General features: G+C 36.8%; 1 long non-coding RNA gene across 5 annotated transcripts; it reads left to right on the top strand.

Annotated features, from left to right (window-relative positions):
- Nucleotides 1-14,789: 14,789 nt before the first annotated feature.
- On the top strand, nt 14,790-20,069 carry LOC111916768 (uncharacterized). Of its 5 annotated transcripts, none has more exons than XR_002858647.3 (8): nt 14,794-15,606; nt 15,810-15,997; nt 16,076-16,901; nt 16,986-17,076; nt 17,176-17,388; nt 18,268-18,350; nt 18,446-18,498; nt 19,700-20,069. It is a non-coding gene; the product is annotated as an uncharacterized LOC111916768 (long non-coding RNA). The 5 variants fall into 5 exon arrangements; XR_006188109.2 differs by having other exon boundaries at nt 15,810-15,950; XR_008230473.1 differs by having other exon boundaries at nt 14,790-15,606; nt 15,810-16,150.
- Nucleotides 20,070-21,241: the final 1,172 nt, after the last annotated feature.

The raw sequence follows: 21,241 nt of genomic DNA on the forward strand, positions 1-21,241 counted from the left end.
AATAATATAATCACCTCCTACTGTTAAGTTTAAGATTGGTCGAGAATTAGTCGACGAAGTCAAAATGAAAGTTGTAGATCTTATTTTTACCTACGTGTGGATATAAAGAACGTTAAAAACGTAGCTCGTATGCGAATGTTACAGATTTTAGAATTCGGAAGTGTGCTGTGCGAAAATGGGTGACGTGACACAATCTTGGCCATTGCTTTCTCCCCAAGTCTTGCCACCAGATGGTGACATGTGGCACCAAGTTCAGCCATATTTCACCCTATAAATAGAACCTCTCCCACCCTCATTTTCTTCACACATTTCCCATTCTTTCTTCTCTCTACACTCTCTCTGAACCTCCCAAAACCCCCCTAGCGCTAGAAGAAAGCCTTGGAGCGCTTAACGGCTTTGAGAAGAAGAGCTTTCGGCTCAAACGTTCTGCCCCTGCAGAGCCCAACTTCTAGCTAAACCCCCCTCGTAGGTAAGATACGCCTATGCTATTTTAAATACAGATTTTATTTAAATATAGTTTTTATTTAAATATAGTAATGTTATTAGGACCTTATAATAAATATTTGGGCTATTATTATGAGTTATATAAGTGTCGTTATAGTATCTTTTTAACCACTCGCGGTACGGGGAATCTGGTTTGGAGGGCCGCTTGGGTTTTGGATTTCAGAAGTTCTATATGCCAAAATGATCCTGCCCTCCGGTGTTCCATGTCTGACTCCTCTCTATACATAGTGGGTGAAAAGTATTGTGTTAACGCTTATATTATAGTAATAATTGTTAGACTATTAATTAGTCTCGTCGAGCATTAGACTAAACTCTAGTGGTAGTGATACTAGGTGGTCAACAATTATAATAAATATTTGGGCTATTATTATGAGCATTAGACCCATAATATATATATATATATATATATATATATATATATATATATATATATATATATATACACTTTAATAACTTTTATGCCGGTATAAATTCAAGGTGGTCAACAATTCGACATAAATTTAGAACTTTCATTAATTGCTTTTTTTTATGTATATGTCAATATAAATTCAAATTTGTCTACATTTCGACTTGTCTTTTTAAAGTTTTCGTGCTTATTTTTATGTATACTTCGTTGCTTCCTATGTATGAGCTGGGTCACATATAATATATATTTTTTTGGGAAATTGAGTAATATAACCATTTTTTGGGTTTTTTTATAAACGTAACCAACTTTTTTTGAAAACTAACCATTTGGTCCGGAATGGGTCATTCCGAACCTGAAAACCGACCTAAGCCTAATACTATAGCCTAATGGCATAAATATGGGTCTTGTTAATAGAAAAACTTTTGAGAAACACTTAAACAAACGTTGGTACAAGATATAGTTGCGGAGTAAGTTAATCTCAAAGGATCATATTAGCTCAACAATAATAAGTTAGATTTGTTAGATAGTTAGTTGCAGAAATATAAATTGCGGAAATGTAAAGGAAATATAAATAGCAACAAGTTATATCAAGTAAACATCAAACTGGTTCTTAACATGGTTTGCAATCAAACACGAGTTAGTAAGTATGAAACTACAAATTCAGATTCAGGTCCTTATCATCCTCTTAATCCTTAAAGTCATAATCTTGGTGACTTGCAATCCACCAAATAAGAAACTCAAAAGGCAACAACATACTTCCATAACAAGGGCTAGATATCATGTATGAACTCATTAGCACCATCAAGATTGAAACTTTACTGCTTATGGGACCCGTTTAGCTCTGAGGGTGGCAACCCTAAGCTCAAAAACGATATTCCAACATAAAGGTCCAAACTTGGGACCAAAACAACTCCAAAACTTCACTACACAAGATATATGCATTCTTAAATAAAGTTATGAACTTTATACCTCAAAAGAGCTCCAAATGATGATGTTATTCCAGATCCATGAGCTCCAAACTCCCAAGTTCTTCCTGGAAAACTTCCTCTTTTGCAAATCCCAAGCTTACACCACCAAATGAACCTCTTGAATACCATTTCTCCCCAAGGAAGAATATATGAGGCGTTCAAGGGCTTCTCTGAGGTTGGGGAACAAACATGGAGGCTAGGGTTTAAACCATAATGTTATATATATAATGGCACACCCTAAATTTAGGGTTTCTAGACTCTGGACGTACGCTGGGCGTACGCCAAAAAGCATCTGCGATCATTTCCCATCATACGTTGGGTGTAACCCTAGCTATGCTGGGCGTACCCAGCTGCTCGCATGCATGCATTTCATGCATGCATAGGACCCATTTGTCAACCATTTACATTAAGGGCCAATATTGCCAAAAACTTTAAAGTGCTATCACTTTTCGTTTTAAGTCCGTTTCCGACGAGCTTTACATCCGAGAAACTCTACACTTCTATCAACCTTATTCTTCCTGACGCCCACTCGAACTCAGATCCCAAAATTCATAAAAAGCCCGCACCAGGGCCTTTAACAATACATTTGAGCTCTAAAGCACACATCGAACTCTTTTGTCGCACAACCTACCTTACCCATATCCCAATAAGGCTTAAACCTTCATCCTTTAGAGCCTCAAATCCTTCTCATACTCTTGTTAAGGCCCACGGGCCTTAAATCACAACACAATCTGGAATAGGATGTTACAATTCTCCCCCACTTAATTAGATTTCGCCCTCGAAATCGTTCTTTTTCTTCGTATATATCGAAAGAAATAACCCGAGTAGCACAATCTGGAATATCTCTTAACATTCAACGATCCTCCCCCCAGGACATCCGAAACCAAATAGAAATTCCCAAGATGGAGAAGGACGGACCCCTTTTTCCGTGAAGGTACCTGCTCTGACTCTCAAGAACTAGAAACTATAGTGGTATATCTCCTCGACAGACCGCCCATGCAGAATATCACCCTGATAATTGCTCATCGCATAATAGGCTCGGATGAAACACTCCCAACTCGGAGTACCAGGTCAGCTCCCGACCCAACGGTTGAAACCTCCAAGGTTACTCATTGTAGACCAAAACGTCTCATCTGCTTCCTTTTCACAACAACTATCTCGACTCATAGTGACACACTAGTTACGAAGTTCGCCTTACCTCAAGAGAATATTACAAACCCATCTGAGGTTGTTACACCTTCGACCTTTGATGCCTACTACATATTGGTTCCACGCGTCTCGAGGTTCTTCCCATACCGATGCAACTGTCCCACTCCGGGCTAAGACATCTGATGGAGAACAATACTTCTCAAAATGAACCCATCTACGAATCTGAAACCTCATCTTTCTTACTAAACACACGAAAGAATTCAGACTCAAGATAGAGAGTCGAATTCAACAACAGAATTGGAACCACTCACTTCCAATCTGGTACTCAACTCGTAACTCGAGATTCACAATCCACGCGTACACCACTTCTCCAATTCCCTTCGGTTGCGATAACCACGACTCAAATCAGAATATAATGATCCTTGAAAAATATGGAGACCTCGGTCTCTCCCTTGGTTCAACCACCAAGATCCTACAGACTCAATTGATGAGGCTACACAAGCCTAAGAACTCTTCTGCATCATGCACTGGCTGGTGAAAACTACGGCTCCCCGTAATTCCATAGCCCTCTCCCTCTGACCAGTGAAAGCTACGACTCCCGGCAGTACCATAATGTTCCCTCACTATTTAGCGAGTACCACGGCTCCCTGCAGTATCGCCACCTCATCTTGCTGCCTGGTGGATATTACGGCTCCCCGTAATATCACCACACCCTCTTGCTGACTGGTAAATACTACGGCTCCCTGCAGTATCACCACAACCTCTTGCTAACTGGTGAAGACTATGAATCCCCGTAGTATCACCACACCCTCTTTCTGACTGGTGAACACTATGAATCCCCTTAGTATCACCACACCCTCTCATACCAACTCATGGATGTTGCAGCTCCCTACAGCCTTACAGTACTTTCCCTTACCAATCCACAGTCTCATCCTCAAGACGACGCCACACTCTGCACCCATTAACCCATGTTCCGTGGGTAATCATAGACAGGTGATCACACACCCATCTAGAAATAAACATCACTACTCCTGACGGCCATCACCATGACAAACCTCCTTCTCTTACTGCAATTCACATTCTTAAATAATCTCATATATAATCTTCATTTCCCCACAACACCCAACATTTGGAATATTCTAACTCTTACGGACGAATCATCAACGACTCAGAACACGTTGACGAACATTCGATTCTTCCTCCTCTATTGCTCCAAACCCATGCAAGTATACACATACCGACCCTGGATTTGGTTGCCCAATCCACTCCTACCCTTTCCAAAATGCACATAACAACCCATATGCTATGCCCGAAGTTCTTCATCGTCGAAGCTATCCTTTGACCCAATCGCCTCAAAATTTACCATTACAACCTTGAAGAACTTCTAATTACCACATGGTATGTGACCAACGGCCACCTGCCATGGGGACACTCGTCCTTTTTTGATCACGTACCACATGCATTATCTTACTCTACACCTCGCATCGACCATCAATAACCATGGCCTCATGAATCCGCACCGCATGTTTCTATATCCAGTCCTCTAACCGCTCTTGAACAAATCTCGGATCCCCTCAGCAAAATACTCGGTTCTCCTTCACTTAGGGTTCGAACCATCGCCAATTGGCGCACTAACAATCTATTCCATAGACTGTTTCCATCAAAAAAAATCGCACCTACCCTTCGAATGTGCTACGCAACGCTCAATGATCTCCCCGATAGAGATCAAGCAATACCAAATACTCTAAATCACATATGAAACCCTCAGAACTTCTCATCATGACTGCCTCTAGTCATTCAAAATCTCATACTGTCCCACCACCGAACATACCAACTATCCAGTATTAACCATGACTCTTAGTCTGGAAATAATGAGTTATCCTACTCCTCATCCTCGACTCCTCAACCAACGCTCCATCACATGAATTATCATAAGAGCAGAGACCTCATTTCCACACTCGATACCCAACATAGATCACGAGGTTCACCGCCCTGATATACCCCTTCTATCCTCCAGAACTGCTAATAAAAGTACTTTTCCTCCAACAAGGCACCTCCTTGTTCTCATCCATCTTAGTTCCACTATTGACTTTTTCCTAGTATAAGGATACCACGTAGCAAACATACTGCCTAAATACTCTGGTGAAAAGTTCACCACACTTGCTACCCCATAGGGTTTACCTCCAACTCATAAACTCATATCCCTTCTGTTCCTCACAGAAAATAGCACCCTGCGATCACAGGAAGTGGCATCCCCACTATCGGTTGATTCCTTAATTCAGACCGTACTCCTCCATAGCTCACCATCTTCTACTCATCCCTGAGTCTTGCGACTCCAAATGGCATCTCACCAAAACTCCCTCAGAAACTAAATCGATTTCCCTCTCAAGGTGTGCTCCATCGAAACTCATTCAACATGGCCCTCTGGCCCCATACTCCTTCATATATGATCTCAGTCTGACCTACCACATTAAAATAACTAGAAAACCAGAAGCACTAACCATCACGAGTCTAGGTACTCAAACCATGTGACCACCTCTCGATCTTCTATGAATCATGGTACCCGAACCATGTTATCTCCCCTTAATCTGCTATGGATCATGGTACTCCAGCCATGTTCTCTCTTCTCAATCCGCCTCAAGTCATGGTACTCGAACAATGACATCTCCTCTCAATCTGATACAAACCATGGTACTCGAACCATGACATCTCATCTCAATCTGCTACTTAGATCTTCCAGAATACTCCCTGCATCAAGTATGGGTCCCCTGCTTTCAGTAGTACGGGCCCATACTACCTGCCACATCTACCCATACTTTCCACACGGACCATCCTAGATTTCCTAAGTAGCTGCTCAACCTTCTCGTTCGTTCATCCCGTTACATGAGTTCCCTCCCTAGCGAAATGCTCTACCCTATCAGCGCACTCATCTGACCACGGTCACCCCCTAGGCTCTTCCTAGGTACTCACACTTCTTTGCCATCAGCTGCTGAAGAACTCCTAATGATGCCAACCATCTACATCCTAAATATCGTCATATTCACTTAGTAGTTGACTCCCATCACCGAGAGTTCCACAAAGTGAGAAGCAAGCAACATTCGTGCATCGAATAATCTCTATCAACATGTATAACCACTCTAGGTTACAACTCCGCTTGATATACTCGTGCTCAAAAGATATCACCAAACTCAAGCAACTCTACCCCTCACGGGTATCTGACTACTCTCTCAGTAGGCTCCTCAAATGCTCATCTAGGTATCTCTCCTATATTACTCTTCTACTCAGATCCCTCTCTAAAAAGGATTCCTACTAGATATTCTTACTTCGCATATACTCAAAAGCAAATCACAGATAACAGTAATTCCTAGGATAAGGCATCACAAATCATGCCACTTTAGCCCTAACATATGAAATACCTAGCCTACTCTCTAGCATGCATAACATATCTCATAACAACTTATGACACATAAGTAAGGGTATTTTGGGAAATCACCGTTCGGGCGCCGCCTGATTGTACACACTGCTCGTTTCCTCTTTCTCTTAAAATTCTCTTACTCATTTTTAGAAAAAATTGTTCCCTTTGAAAACTTTTCTCAAATCCTCAGTTTGAGTCCAGACATACCCGAAGGTGTATCCGAATCCCTCAAACCAAGGATCTGATACCAACTTGTAACACCGTAAATTTTCAAACAAAATTTTCAATTTTTAGATTGCCAACATCACATATAATAATTCACAAAATCTCAAGTGTCGATATCGTAACATATTTCAAAATAGTTTTCAAAAGTAATTATCAAAATCCAGGATCCTCATTCATGACTCTTTTCTCTTGTGTGTATAATCGAGCCGCCGCCTTCCCGCGATCCTGATAAGGGCCAGAAACACATAACACATAACACGGTAAACACGAAGCTTAGTGAGTTCCCCAGAATACCACATACAACAAATTCGCCACTTGAGGCTATACTCTGTAGGACCCTTCGGTCCGTGTGTCTCAGCGGGACCCTCCAGCCCTGTAGCTCGTTGGACCCTCTGGTCCGATCTAGCTCGTTGGATCCTCCAGTCCGGTCTGGTTGAGGACCATCTGGCCTCATAAATCGTTGGACCCTCTGGTCCAATCTGTAAAGCTTCACATGACATAAATCACAAAGAAATAATGCAAAACATAACACATAAGGCATAATACTCAATGTAATCACATAAGACCTTCAGGTCATACATAACTACCACTCAAGGTAAAGTATAGTGAGAAGACTCATCTCGTATGATGAACAACCTCTAGCAATGTTGCTGATATACACTGGCCTCTAACTCTGTGCCAAAGCCCACAATTATATCAATTATGAACTAACTCCAACTCTCACTCTTTAGGTCTAGAGGTAGCCCACTGACCAGCCCATTAATGATCTAAAACCCATTGGGCCCATCAAGGCCTAATTCTCAATCTAAATGGCAGGCCCAACATTAGATAAACTCCACAAGCCCAATAAAGGCCCATTTTGCTAAACTGGGCCCACTCCCTCCAATGGGCCTCACCCCAAGCCTAAATATATCATTGGCCCATAACTTCAGACTATTAATGGCCCACAATCCCAAAGCATGGCCTAAAACAAAAAGTCCAACGCATACAAGTTACACAGGGCGTACACCTATGTACGCTAAGCGTACCTACTCGATGGCAAGTACGTTGGGTGTACCTGCACGTACGCTCAGCATAACCTTCCTGATAAGCCCTTTTTCCATTAAGTGATTATTACTTCATTCCAGATACAAATTCAGATCTAGGTCCTTATAATCCTCTTAATCCTTAATTTCATAATCTTGGTGACTTGCAATCCACCAAATAAGCTCAAACTCAAAAGGCAACAATATACTTCCATAACAAGAGTTAGATATCATGCATGAAGTCATTAGGACCATCAAGATTGAAACTTTACTACTTATAGGACCCTTTTAGCTCTGAGGGTGGCAACCCTAAGCTCAAAAACGAGATTCCAACATAAAGGTCCAAACTTGGGACCAAAACAACTCCAAAACTTCACTACACAAGATCTATGCATTCTTAAAAAAAGTTATGAACTTTATACCTCAAAAGAGCTCCAAACGATGATGTTATTCCAGATCCATGAGCTCCAAACTCCCAAGTTCTTCCTGGACAACTTCCTCTTTTGAAAATCCCAAGCTTACACCACCAAATGACCCTCTTGAAGACCAATTCTCCCCAAGGAAGAAGATATGTGGCATTTAAGGGCTTCTCTGAGGTTGGGGAACAAACATGGAGGCTAGGGTTCGAACCATAATGTTCTATATATAGTGGCACACCCTAAATTTAGGGTTTCTGGACTCTAGACGTGCGCTGGGCGTACATCCTGTATGTTGGGCGTACGTCAAAAAGCATATGCGATCATTTCCCATCATACGCTGGGCATAACCCAAGCTATGATGGCCGTACCCAGCTGCTCACTCGCATGCATTCCATGCATGCATAGGACCTACTTGTCAACCATTTACATTAGGGTCCAATATTGCCAAAACTTTAAAATGCTATCGCTTTTCATTCTAAGTCTGTTTCCGATGAGCTTTGCATCCGAGAAACTCTCCACTTCTATCAACCTTATTCGTCCTGACGCCCACTCGAAGTTAGATCCCAAAATTCATAAAAAGCCCGCACCAGCGCCTTTAACAATACATTTGGGCTCTAAATCACACACTGAACTCTTTTGTCACACAACTTACCTTACCCATATCCCAGTAAGGCATAAACCTTCTTCCTTCAGAGCCTCAAAGCCGTCTCATACTCAGATTAAGGCCTACGAGCCTTAAATCACAACACAGTCTGGAACAGGATGTTACAAATAACATATTATATATGTGGACAAGATTCATCATCGTGTTCTTGATTCAATAATTGTTCTTTATCAACTTTAATTATATGTGATTAAAAATGTTTAATCACATTTGATTATATGTAGGTGGTGGTGGTGGTTGTAAAAGGTGGTGGGGGTGATGGGTAGTGGTTGTTGTGGGTGTTTAAATAATTATAATCAACATGTGATTAAATACACAGGGCCAATTATTGAATCAAACACACAAAAATAAATATTGTCCATATAAATCTTATTTGATTAAATATGTAACATCCAGAGAAATCAAGGTAAAAACTTTCATTTTTCAAAACCAAACCACTAACCATAAATGTTTACAAACTTAGTTTCCAAAAGTCAAATTCACAAATCAAAGTATCCCAAAATCAAATCTCACAAAATCTGAAGGATGTGCATGATCATGCATTCGCTTTTCCTAAATCATCTGAAGTACCTGAAACATAAAACTAAAACTGTAAGCCAAAGCTTAGTGAGTTCCTCGAAAATACCACCACCCAAACATATAACAACATTCATACTAGGTCTACAACCATCAGGTTGGATTACCCATGAGCCCACAACATGAGTCTATCTTGCTTTTCTGGCCCACAACCCATGTTTGGATTGATCCTGAGCCCACAACATAAGTCTGACTTGCCTTACCAGCCCTCAACTTATGTTTGGCTTGCTTTGCCTTTAGGACCCTCAGCTTATGTCTGGCTTGCTCCCGAGTTTGTTGGCTTCCGCACAGAGCAGTATTGCCTCAATCCAACCACACAATTCGACATATATAACAGATAACTTATATCCACTAAGCAAATAATCATATACCCGGTCAACTGACAAACAAACAGATCTACAGATTACTACCACATAACAACATCCTATTTACCAATACACATATCTAACTGATCAATACAACATAGCAACATCCTCTATACCAGGATACATAACCCAGTGGGCCGACATTGGTGCCTTCGACCCATAAGTGCATTGAGGAAACCTCATTTACTATAAAAAAATAAGGCCTTAAACACATATTACTACTCAAAATACCCAAAATGCAACATACCCATTGGTATGCCCAACATACTCTGTCTGAATCCAATACTTCAAATTAAGAACTTATTCCTTAAAGATCTCTCATCCAAAATCAGATCTAAACCCATAACATCATTCTAAGTCATAAGGTTTCCACCTTTATGACTTTCCATGGCTAGATAAGGCCCAAAAGCTAAATCCCTAACTTAATAATCCATTAAGACATCATGACTCTTGCATGGAAGGGATATAAGGACCAAGATCTCATTTTTATGTTTCTTAATAGTTCCATAATGGATAAAGTTTCCAGCTTTATCCATTAGGATGGTCCAAACAACCAAGATCTATTCTTTAAGTCTCAAAGGGACCAAAAATGCATCTTTCCCAACTTAATCCATTAAGTCTAAGTCTCCAGCCTTCAAATCTGAATCAATATGAACTTTAGATGGATAAAGTTTCCAACTTTATCCATAACAATGTCACAAACTTTCCAGATCTAAACTTTATGCACTAAAGTGATCAAAAAGAGACAAACATGAAAATTAACAAGATCTATGAAACTAATGAGCAATTTTGAATCTTTTACTCACAATGGTCCATAAATGATGTAATCTTGTTGGATTTATGTCTGATTCCTTCTTCCATACGCTTTGCCACTACCTTGTTCTTCAAGATTCCACTTTCTATTGGAGAAATAAGCTCATAAATGACGTCAAGGCTCAATATAAGTGAGATGAGGCTAGGGTTTCGATTTAGAGGCTCAAGAGGGTGGAGGCTCATGATAGGAAGGACCCCCAATGGGTTAGAGACCTTAAATAGGGCTCAAAACCATGACAATACGGTTTTTACTCTACGACAGTATGCTCAACGTAATGCCCTAAAAAGTGTTCTTCAACCTAGTGTGCCCAACGTACTAGCTAGTAACGTACTACCAGACTCCCTATTTCCAACTTAACTTCAAACGGCCATAAGCTCTTTGTTTCAATTCCGTTTTCGATGATCTTTATATGCACGAAAATGTATTGAAGAGCCCCACAATCCTATCTAATTATTTTTAACTTAAAACATACTGAACTAAAATATTTTTTCCAAGAAAGAAGTCTGAAATGTCACTTTTCCCATTTTATCCTTTGACTCCAAAACACAAACCAGGGGCTCGGATTGCATAAACAATATTATCAACATCCAACAAGATCTAAACCATATTCCCTTGAAGCCGAAGGCCTTTGCTTGATCCCTTTTATAACACCTAGATCTATGGTACGTATTTAAATATTTATTTAATCATCTTCACAAGTCAACTCGACGAGTTGGTAGCCCCAAACTCGTCGAGTAGAGATAGAGAGGGACGCGGGGTTTGAAGTCTACTCGACGAGTTGGGAAGCCCCGACTCGACGAGTAGGACTGTTAGAATAAAACCCTAATTTTATGGGTTTGGCGCCCTATTTAAAGAACATAACACCCTTTGTGGCCTCCCTCATCATCTCCCATTGTCCAGAAACCCTAATCAATGAGATTGAGCTTTGTGTGAGTGTATGAACCATTTTGAGTGATTTGGTGTGATTTGAAGCTTGTGAGAAGAAGAAGAAGAAGCTATAGGGCTCCAAGAGAAGGTTGTAGATCCAGAAGCAACATCACATTTCCTTCGCTATCTAGTAATCGAGTCTATGCCTTGGACATTTGTTTTCTAGATCTTCTTATGGGGTAGTTAGGGCATTTTGGGCTACATGATGGAACCATTCATGAGTGCAAGTATGAGTTGGTGTATCTACTGCGGATCTAGGTCCTTAAGGCACTCCATGGCATAAAAGTGCCAACTTTATGGCCATCTTCGAGATTAGGGTTTTAGGACAATGAAGGGTGCTAAAGAGGCCAACACAGGGAACTTAAAGTGATTATATAGGGTGCAACACCCTAAAATTTGGGTTTCATTAAACCCTTTGTACACCTTGCGTAACCCTTGTACGCCCAGCGTACGAGACTCGAACCTATGATCCAACCTCTCCATTAGTACACTAAGCATACCCTACGGTACGTCCCGTGTACTAACCATAAGGACCAAAAATGCAAGATTTAAATTACAAAGGGCTAAAAGGAAAACATACCTATTTCAAGTGTTATATTACCACAACATAAATAATATGAATTGTAAGATCAGTACTACAATATTAGCACCAAGGAACCTAGCAATTGCCATAACATAAAAAAAAAAAAACAAAAAAAGTTGATTCGATTGTTGATTCATACCACCTGAAACCACCACCAAATATTATGTAATTTCAATGTTCAAATCAGTATAATTAATTCTTCAAATAATGATACCACATAACTTAGTAACTTTAAACTAAAAACTTGCCAATGTTTATATGTTTAGAGGAATCTTATAAACTAATCTCTCTTTAGAAGTGATGTTGTTTGTATACGAAATGTACAGTGAGAGGAAGGAACAATGTAGCAAATTAGCAATCTCCCAAGAAGCTCTAATTAGGAAGGTCGCTCAAGAACATGTTTGGGGTTCTAGAAGAAATTAGAAAAAGTGAAAGATTTGTGAACAAAGAACATACTAGGCTTGTAACTGGAAGCTTGCATCAGATTCCTTCATAACCACTGAGTGTGAAAACAAAAAAAAAATCTAGATTGGATGAAGACATACACACCCTTAAAAACATGAAAAAAATACCATCTATTAAAAACAAGTCTACTCGTTAGCTTAATAAAGAATTTGACACCAATATAAGTCCAATAATATATGACATTTGTATAAAGATTTTAATTTTTTGGGTTTCAAAAGAAATTACATATTTAAACCAAAAAATAAATTTCTAGATATTCTATATTTGGTTTCCGGGTGATAAAAAAAGAGCAACAAATTATACAAAAGATGCATAAAATCCATGGACTTCGAACACAGTTAACATATTTAATAACTTATGGGTTTGAGGTTGGGCCGAGAATCAATTTGATTTCCATGCTACGAACCGGTTAATAACTGAGATTTAATAACAAAAAAAAAACAAACATATTGCCGACCATAACGCACCCTCCTTAAAAAAGAACACTATGAAACACCAACATCTTCTTGTTTTAAAACAAAATAATTGGAAAGAAATCGAATCGCTTGATCTAAAATTGCTAGTGTAAGAACCCTTCACTACAATAGAGGACGAAGTGGGCTTTTGATTTTAAGCATCATATTCTTGTGTGAAGAAAGAGTGAGGATTGGGGGGGGGGGGGGGGGGGGTCTGATAGAAGTAGAAAGAGGGTTTGACATTTTAACAATAATTAGGATTCGAAAGAAAAGTGGAGTGTAGGAATTTGATTAATATATGGGAAGTCACATATGCTATACTCATGGTAGGGAAGAATCAATTTCAAATTCCAAATGTTAATAGAATTATGCGATCTGTTTTCAAGATTAAACACCTAAATGTTTTTTTTTAAATTTTTTAATTTATAATGATGAGAAAATGTCAAATGAAAATGGTTGAGGTGTCTTTTTTAGAGAGCATTGGAAAAAAATAATAAATTATGATAAATTAACAAATGTTAATTTTTGATTTTGTTTATTAGAAGAGGTATATATATACCATTTAAATTAAGACAATAGTCTTAGAAACAAGAACAATGATTGATAGTCATTAGATCCAACACTTGATGCTTAAAACTAAGAAGTTACAATCCGGACCGTTAGATGCAGTTAGGATACCCTAACACGAATCAATTCTAGACATCGTATTCTCTCTCACAACCCAAATTCACTCATTTGATTCAAAATTTGAATTTCTCCGTTGTTTCTCTTTCTCTCACCAACAAACAAATTAGGATGCGTTTGATACAGATAAATGGAATTTAAACAGAGAATTGAAATATAGAAAAAGATAATTAAACTTGGGAAAACGAATTGATTCCATTGTTTGGTATAACAGAGAATTCATCACAGACATCTATGGAGAATTAATTCTCTTGTTTGTTTGTAGTATGAAATGGAATAGAAATGAGTTTTTTTTTCTTTCTTTTTCTTTTTTTAAATTTTTAATTTTTTTTTTACATTTTCATCTTTTTTAAAACAACATTGTTTTAAAATAATATCATTATGATTTATATATTAATCTATCGCATTATATATTTTTATATTTTTCATTTTCCAACATACTTTTATACAAATTATTTTTTATAACTGTTGATTAACATTTTGCATCTTCATTTTTTTCAACCTATACAGAGCTTCATTTTTCTATTGAAACTTTACTGAAACACATGACCAACAATCTATATTACATTAAACACAATATAAGCAGAAATAAAATTGGGCAAATTCATAAAGAAAATGTATATGTTTACATAAGAAAAAGTACATGAAATGGAAATAATCTATCGACAATAGCAATAATCTATCAAAGCCCATCGTTCTTTAGCTGATCTTATAAGCATTTCCACTCTTGTTATAACCTGTTAACACATCACACAATGATATAATGCAGAAAAATAACAATAATAATACAAAAAATGATATAATGCAGAAAAATAACAATAATAATACAAAAAAAAGGTATCATTTTCAAATATCAGTGCCTACTTTCATGACTTTACTAGCTTTTGGCCTTCCGCGAAGAGGAAAGAACTCATACTGTTTTTCACACCATTCCTATAGCAAAAAAAAAAAAAAAAAAACCCTACAAGATTTTAGAGTAAAAATCCTATAATGCTGAAATTAACATAAAATCTACAAGATTTTGGTACAGTATCACACAAAATTACATAAATAATGCAAAAAGGAATCATCTATCCATGTGTAATGATAGATTCTGGTTTCAATAATTGAAACACTCTGATAAAGAAATAGAACACAATTAAAAATGTCATCCACAAGATAAATTCAGTCATCCTTTCTAAAACCAACAATACTTGATAACAGCCCTGTAGACCTTTATCCCATGGAATTTTAGCCAAATCTAGCAACACGAATATTAGACATAGCAAGAACATGAAGAAGACCAAACAAAAAATCGAATTAATATGAAGTTCCCAAACAAACTGGATTCCATTTCGCACAACAAACAAAATCGAATTAATATATAGTTAGCAAAGAAACATGTTCAATCTCGCACATCAAGAATACCAACAACATGAATAGAACCTAAATTGGGATTTAACCATGAAGAAGCAATAACAAACGAGATTCTGGTATGGAAAAGTGTGTGATACGGGTATGTAAGGTATGAACCGAAGACATAAGAGAAGAACTAGGTCGATTCCAAAAACGATGGGATGAGAAATCCAGATACGATTATACGAAGCCTAATTAAAACCTAGGACGTAGTTGGTAGGGATCGAAGTAGGGGCTGTTTATTTCTCCGCTTTCTTTGGAATTGATTCCATTTCTCTCCTCCCAATGGAAATCTTCGGCATAATCGATGCTGCCTCCCCCGCTTTCGTCGTCTCCATCGGCGTCCTCCATAAGCTACTCAAACATATGTTCCATCGTCTCTACCGGAACTCCCGAATCCATCACCTCAATCGACCACCACTGGAACTACAATCACAGATAAACACACCTTTCATCGGTCAGATCTTACCGGAACTCCCGAATCCATCACCTTAATTTTGATTTGTTGTTGCAGTAGCAGATGAAGAACTTTGAATAGGAAGGAGTTCTAAGTTTTTTGAGAAAAAGGTTTGGATTTGTCGGCTTTATTACACCAATTCTTTAAATTGTTCACCATCACCGCCATTGGAACTGTAGTCAGATATAAACATACACCTTTCATCGGTCATTTCTTTAAATTCTAACCCTAATAATTTTCATCTCGATTATCTCTCTACACCTCAACCAGATCTTATTGAGTTAATTTATAAAATTTTGATTTGTTGTTGCAGTAGCAGATGAAGAACTTTGAATAGGAAGGAGGTCTAAGCTTTTTGAGAAAAATGTTTGGATTTATCGGCTTTACTACACCAGTTCTATAAGTTTTTCACCATCGCCTTCACCACCTATTATATATTTCACAAAGAAACACGGTAATATATTTCTCGTGTCAGTTGTTCTTCATCTCTATCACCATAAGGTTCAGCGTTCTTTCCCATTTCCCTCAATCTCTCTCTATGTATATGTGTGTGTTTATGATTTTGTTTCTTTGTAACAGAAGAAGAAACGATTTTGTTGATTGCGACTTAGAGAAGGTGGATCTGGTGTATCAGGACATTCAGGAATCCAATTGGTAATCCAACCTGTTTCATAAAACAATAAATAGAGTGTAATGTATGAGATTAACAAAATTAATTTCATATATAATATTTTAATAGAGGTTAAAGTCATTTCACAAGAGGAGATTGATTAATTTTTGTTGCTTAGATCTGTGTGTTGTGTAACTGGGAGCACAAACATGAATAATCAAATCTAGGTTTTTTTTATTCTACATTCACAACCTTGCTTCCTTCCTATATGTTCTTCATTCCAACTTTGACATACAAGGCAATAGATTTTGTTGTACACTGTTTCTAAGAAGTGCTCGCCTTCGATCACGTCGCTGCCACCGTCAAGCAAAATCGAGACGATTCATCACACGTATAGGTCATCCTACGGCTGATTAGGGTTTTGTTTGACCGCCACTGTCGTCTCCAGCGTTTCCGACACGCCAACACCAGCTCCACCACATCCTCATCAAATGATCTACGACCACCTATCTATTCGCTTAGGGTTGATGTCCGGTTTTTCATGTATTTCTAGGGCAGCGTCATAGAGTTGCTTCCATGGTGAAGCGTGGTTGTTATTTTGATTTTGCTTCACCATTTCTTTGCCCAATCACGTTCGTATTTGTGTACTTCTATTCGACACCTCCACCGCCTCTTACCGACTATGTTCCCGTGCTCTTCTCCTGTCTCTCTCACCTAAAATCCGGGCGGTCACTCATTTTCTCCACCATCGCTGCTTTCGCTAATATCCACTCCGACCTCTTATGAACGCAAATGGTAAAGATCTGCTTCGATTTCCCGATTGGTCTTCAGGGTGATCTAATTGTGTTGATACTCTTCTTTCTTATTTGGATTCTCCAGGCCATATGCTACTGTGGCGGTTCGGTCAGTGAGTCGATTGCAGAAAATGAGAAGATTTAGGGTTTTTTTTGGTCCAGTGGAATACTTTCAGGTTTCGTCTCGACTCCTTTTATTTTATTTTCTTTCTTTTCCTTTCCTTCTGCCATCTGCTTCCTTTCCCCACCTCTTCTTTCTTATTTGGATTCTCCAGGCGATATGCTACTGTGGCGATTCAGTCGGTGGCGGGTCAGCCTCAATTTCATAACATTTTAAGGGATTGCTGTTGGTGTTCATCGACGGTCGTGGTGGGTCGGAGGTGCCATGGTGATGTGAAGAAATAGAGAAAAAGGAATATAGTCATCACTTCCTGATACCGACGACGATCCGTTTTCTGCATTAGCCAGATTGAATGACTTCAAAGGAGGTTCGTATTTGCTGTAGCATCATCTCATTATATTGATTGTTGGAAATGATAATTTATTTTGTTGACATTTTAGTGTTTATAGGGTTAAAAATATAACTACTGTTGCAGTGTTGATATATATATGCATCATTGTTCGAACGCTCAACATCAAATAATATTACAGTATCTTAATACAATTCTCTAAATAAGCCACCAATAGGTCCAACTCATTTGAAGCACACTCATAGTAATTCACTGTTTTTTATTTAGAGAATTAAATAACATGGATGAGCTTTTCTTTTGTATGTTTTTTTATCCCAATCAATGAATGGATTTTTTCCCCTGTATACGTTGGGCATCTTTCTTTTCTTTATGTATGACAAAGTGATCAAGCATAAAATCAGGGTGCAACTGGCAACCAACATGAACCAAATAGCAGCAACAACAAATAAGAGATTTAAGAAAACAAGTAATAATTAGTAATCAGGAGGGTAGGCTAGAGGAACCGTTTGAAACAATATAATAAAAAAATTTCCAGAAGAGTCCCAGCTTTGGGATACTTGAAGTCTTCTTATAAAAGATAACAATAGTAGTTTTGATTTCCCTGGTCATCAACTTTAATGGAGTCATGGGATGGACTTGCTTCACTGTCCTGTATGTTTTTGAGTTTTGAGTTTGTGTTCACTTTTATCTGTTACTTGAAAACCACACCCTCAAGAACATACATTTATTAGTATGTCTAATTAGAAAAAGAGGGTTTGAAAGTGTCAAAAGATATGGATTAGCTATCCATTTTCTACCCACTTCAATCTTTTTTAATGTGTGATTATGTTTTGTTTTTAATTTCTTGAATGTGATTTATTGTAAAAGATTTTTTTTAATTGTGTAATTTTGTTGCAGTTTTATACACAACAGTACCAAGGCCATCGGCTACTTTTGACATGTTCCCTTCTTGGCCTATGAGAGTTCATCAAACCCCAAGAGTAAGTCTTTTTTCCCTTATAATAATACCCGCTTCCCTGTTTGAATACGATTGGAAAGAAATACTCTATTTATAGTAAAATGGTTCCATGTACAGGTAGGTACTTGCTGATATGGTTCTTTTTGCTCAACCTCCAAATCTGGTCTCATGTAAGCAGTAGGAAATAATCGTGAAGAAAATTTGATTTTAATAGTTTTGGACCAAACTGCCCCTCCATACTATTTTTATAGTTAAAAAATTTGATTTTAACAGTTTTGGGCCAAAATGCCCCTGCATACTGTTTTTATAGTTATTTTTTATTTTCAACAGTTTTGGTTTTCTCTTACATGGCTGTTTCTTTTTCACTTAACCTGGACAGAATGAAATAATTGGTTAAGACACTAATTACCTATTTGCCCTTCTTCTTTTTTCCTCCCAATCCTCTCACGTTAAAGAATATTGTCAAATTTTGTTCTTTAGAATGTAAGAGTAAAATGGTCATTTGGTCTTATCTTAAATATTTAACAAAGTCACGGAAAAAATTATGCATATTATTATCGTTTAACTAATTCAAAACAACAATGAGAATTTGGAGAGATTTTTTTCCAACCAAATGAAGACGTTAAGATTTCTCAAACTTATGCAATTTTATTTAAAATCAGTTGAGTATTGAAACAACTTCTTACCAACATGTTATTGTTTTTCGTTTTATTTTGCACCTCTTCAAAGCCATTTGTTTAAACATTGTTGAGGTTACTTTTTTTTTTTCTTTTTTTTTTTCAAGTTCTCTTTCAAACAGATTTGTTATGAATCAATATTTATTGTTTATTTGTGATTTACCAGATCATGGTTGTAATCCTGTAAAACATGTGAGTTGCATGAGATTATAATCATGTTATTGGTTCGATTCTTATTACTTTTGTTATTATTAGATTGATCGTTTCTGAATGTTAGTTATCAACTTATAGAAAGATATCAACTACAATACAATTTCCATAGCTACGATGTACATTCATTTTTTAATCACATATTACAACATATTCAAAACTATTATGCATTTGTAAATGGACGAATTGAAGTGAGTAGCAATATACTTTACTATGTCTACAATTTAGGCAATGTACTATATTTCACACAAAACCGACAACTGTCTTCTGTTGGTTTTATTTAACATAAGTATCGAATCCAACCCCCGCAAAGCGGGGGTTCCTATCTAGTTATGACATGTAAATAGACCAAAATCAGAAAATAAATGGGTGGCGTTGTTATCCTCTAATTATGTTTGTGTGTGTGTGCCTTTGTGTATAGGTCTTGGTGGTAATTGATTATTGCATTTTCACTGATTTTTGTCTTTGTTTGATTTGGTTGCAGGTTTAATGAAGGTTTCAACAATCCAACGTGTAAGCCTATTTTCTACATTTCCTTTTGAGTTTTAAGGTTTTTGATAATTTTTAGCTTATGTGGTCTGAATTGGTTCGTGAGTTCAATTTGTTTATGGCTATAGAAACCAAGTGAGTTCGGTTATTTTACGTCAAGACAACCCTAAATGTTTTTTTTTTTTTTTTTTTTTTTTTTAATTTTATTTAAATCTGGGTATTGTTATGTTTGTTTTTTTAAGGTTATTCTAAGATGTAATAAATTTGTTAGTACTTTCTCCTCAGGTTAATAGTTGACCCAGGTCTGAAAATTCTGAAATGAGAATATGAATGAATATAATAAGGAAATTGTTTTTATGGAGATACTTACTTTGTGTGATGATTAGGAGTAGGAAACAAATCCAGAGGAGTAGAACCAACAACCATCTAACTTGGTATAAGATTTTGCTTCTGATTCATTATCCCCTGTAAGTTGATAAGCACATAGTTTTTATAATCAAATGGCACTCAAGCTTTCTGTAAAATGGTAACTGTGTATCCAGATTTAGCTTGACAAGTATGAGGGTTCTTTGGTCCATTATGGAAAAAATGCAAAAAAAGTTTAAAAAAAGTATATTTGCCTTATATATATATATATATATATATATATATATATATATATATATATATATATATATATATATATATATATATATATATATATATATACCCATGCAAAGCGGTGGTAGGTAACTCTTTTCGCGAAAAGTTTTCTTAAGGAGAAATATTTATTTGCTTTTATATACATGAACTTAATATTTCAAAATTGTCATTTTACTCCAAATTAAATTTCTTAATAACTTTTCTTAATTCAAGTTTTCAAACTTTTAACAATTATTAATGATTTATTTATACATAATTGATTTCTATAAAAAGTTTTGTATATTATACCTTTTAAAATTCAAGATATATATATATATATATATATATATATATATATATATATATATATATATATATATATATATATATATATATATATATATATATATACTAGGTTATAACCTGTGGAATCCACGGACAACAAAGTAATATAACACATAGACTATAACAATACTAAGCTTTAATCGTAGATTTGCAAACATTTATTTTTATACAAAGTTTGATACTTTAAACTTAATTATTTAAAGTAATATGATAATGTTATGCGATGAAATAGAAAATTAAATAGGTTGATCATGTGTTAACGGTAACTTGGACCGACGCCCTAAAAAACTCATTAACTTGATGTTTTGTGCTGGTTTTTTCTAGCATTTGGTGGTGACTTTTAGTTTATTCATTCGAATGTTAAAAAATTGACTAAATGGTATCGTAAATATATAACCATAGTTAATTTGGATTACAAAATCACTCTTAAATTTTATAATAAGTTTAGCCATGTTTGAAAACGTTTGTAAGAAGGCCATAAATCATCACAAAACTAACCATAGATCATCTTAGTATTCGATATAGTTTCTATCATTTTGGTAGTGTTTCAAGGTAATTTTCAATATTATAG

The sequence above is a fragment of the Lactuca sativa genome, chromosome 1 (assembly GCF_002870075.4).
Source record: "Lactuca sativa cultivar Salinas chromosome 1, Lsat_Salinas_v11, whole genome shotgun sequence".
NCBI lineage: Eukaryota > Viridiplantae > Streptophyta > Magnoliopsida > Asterales > Asteraceae > Lactuca > Lactuca sativa.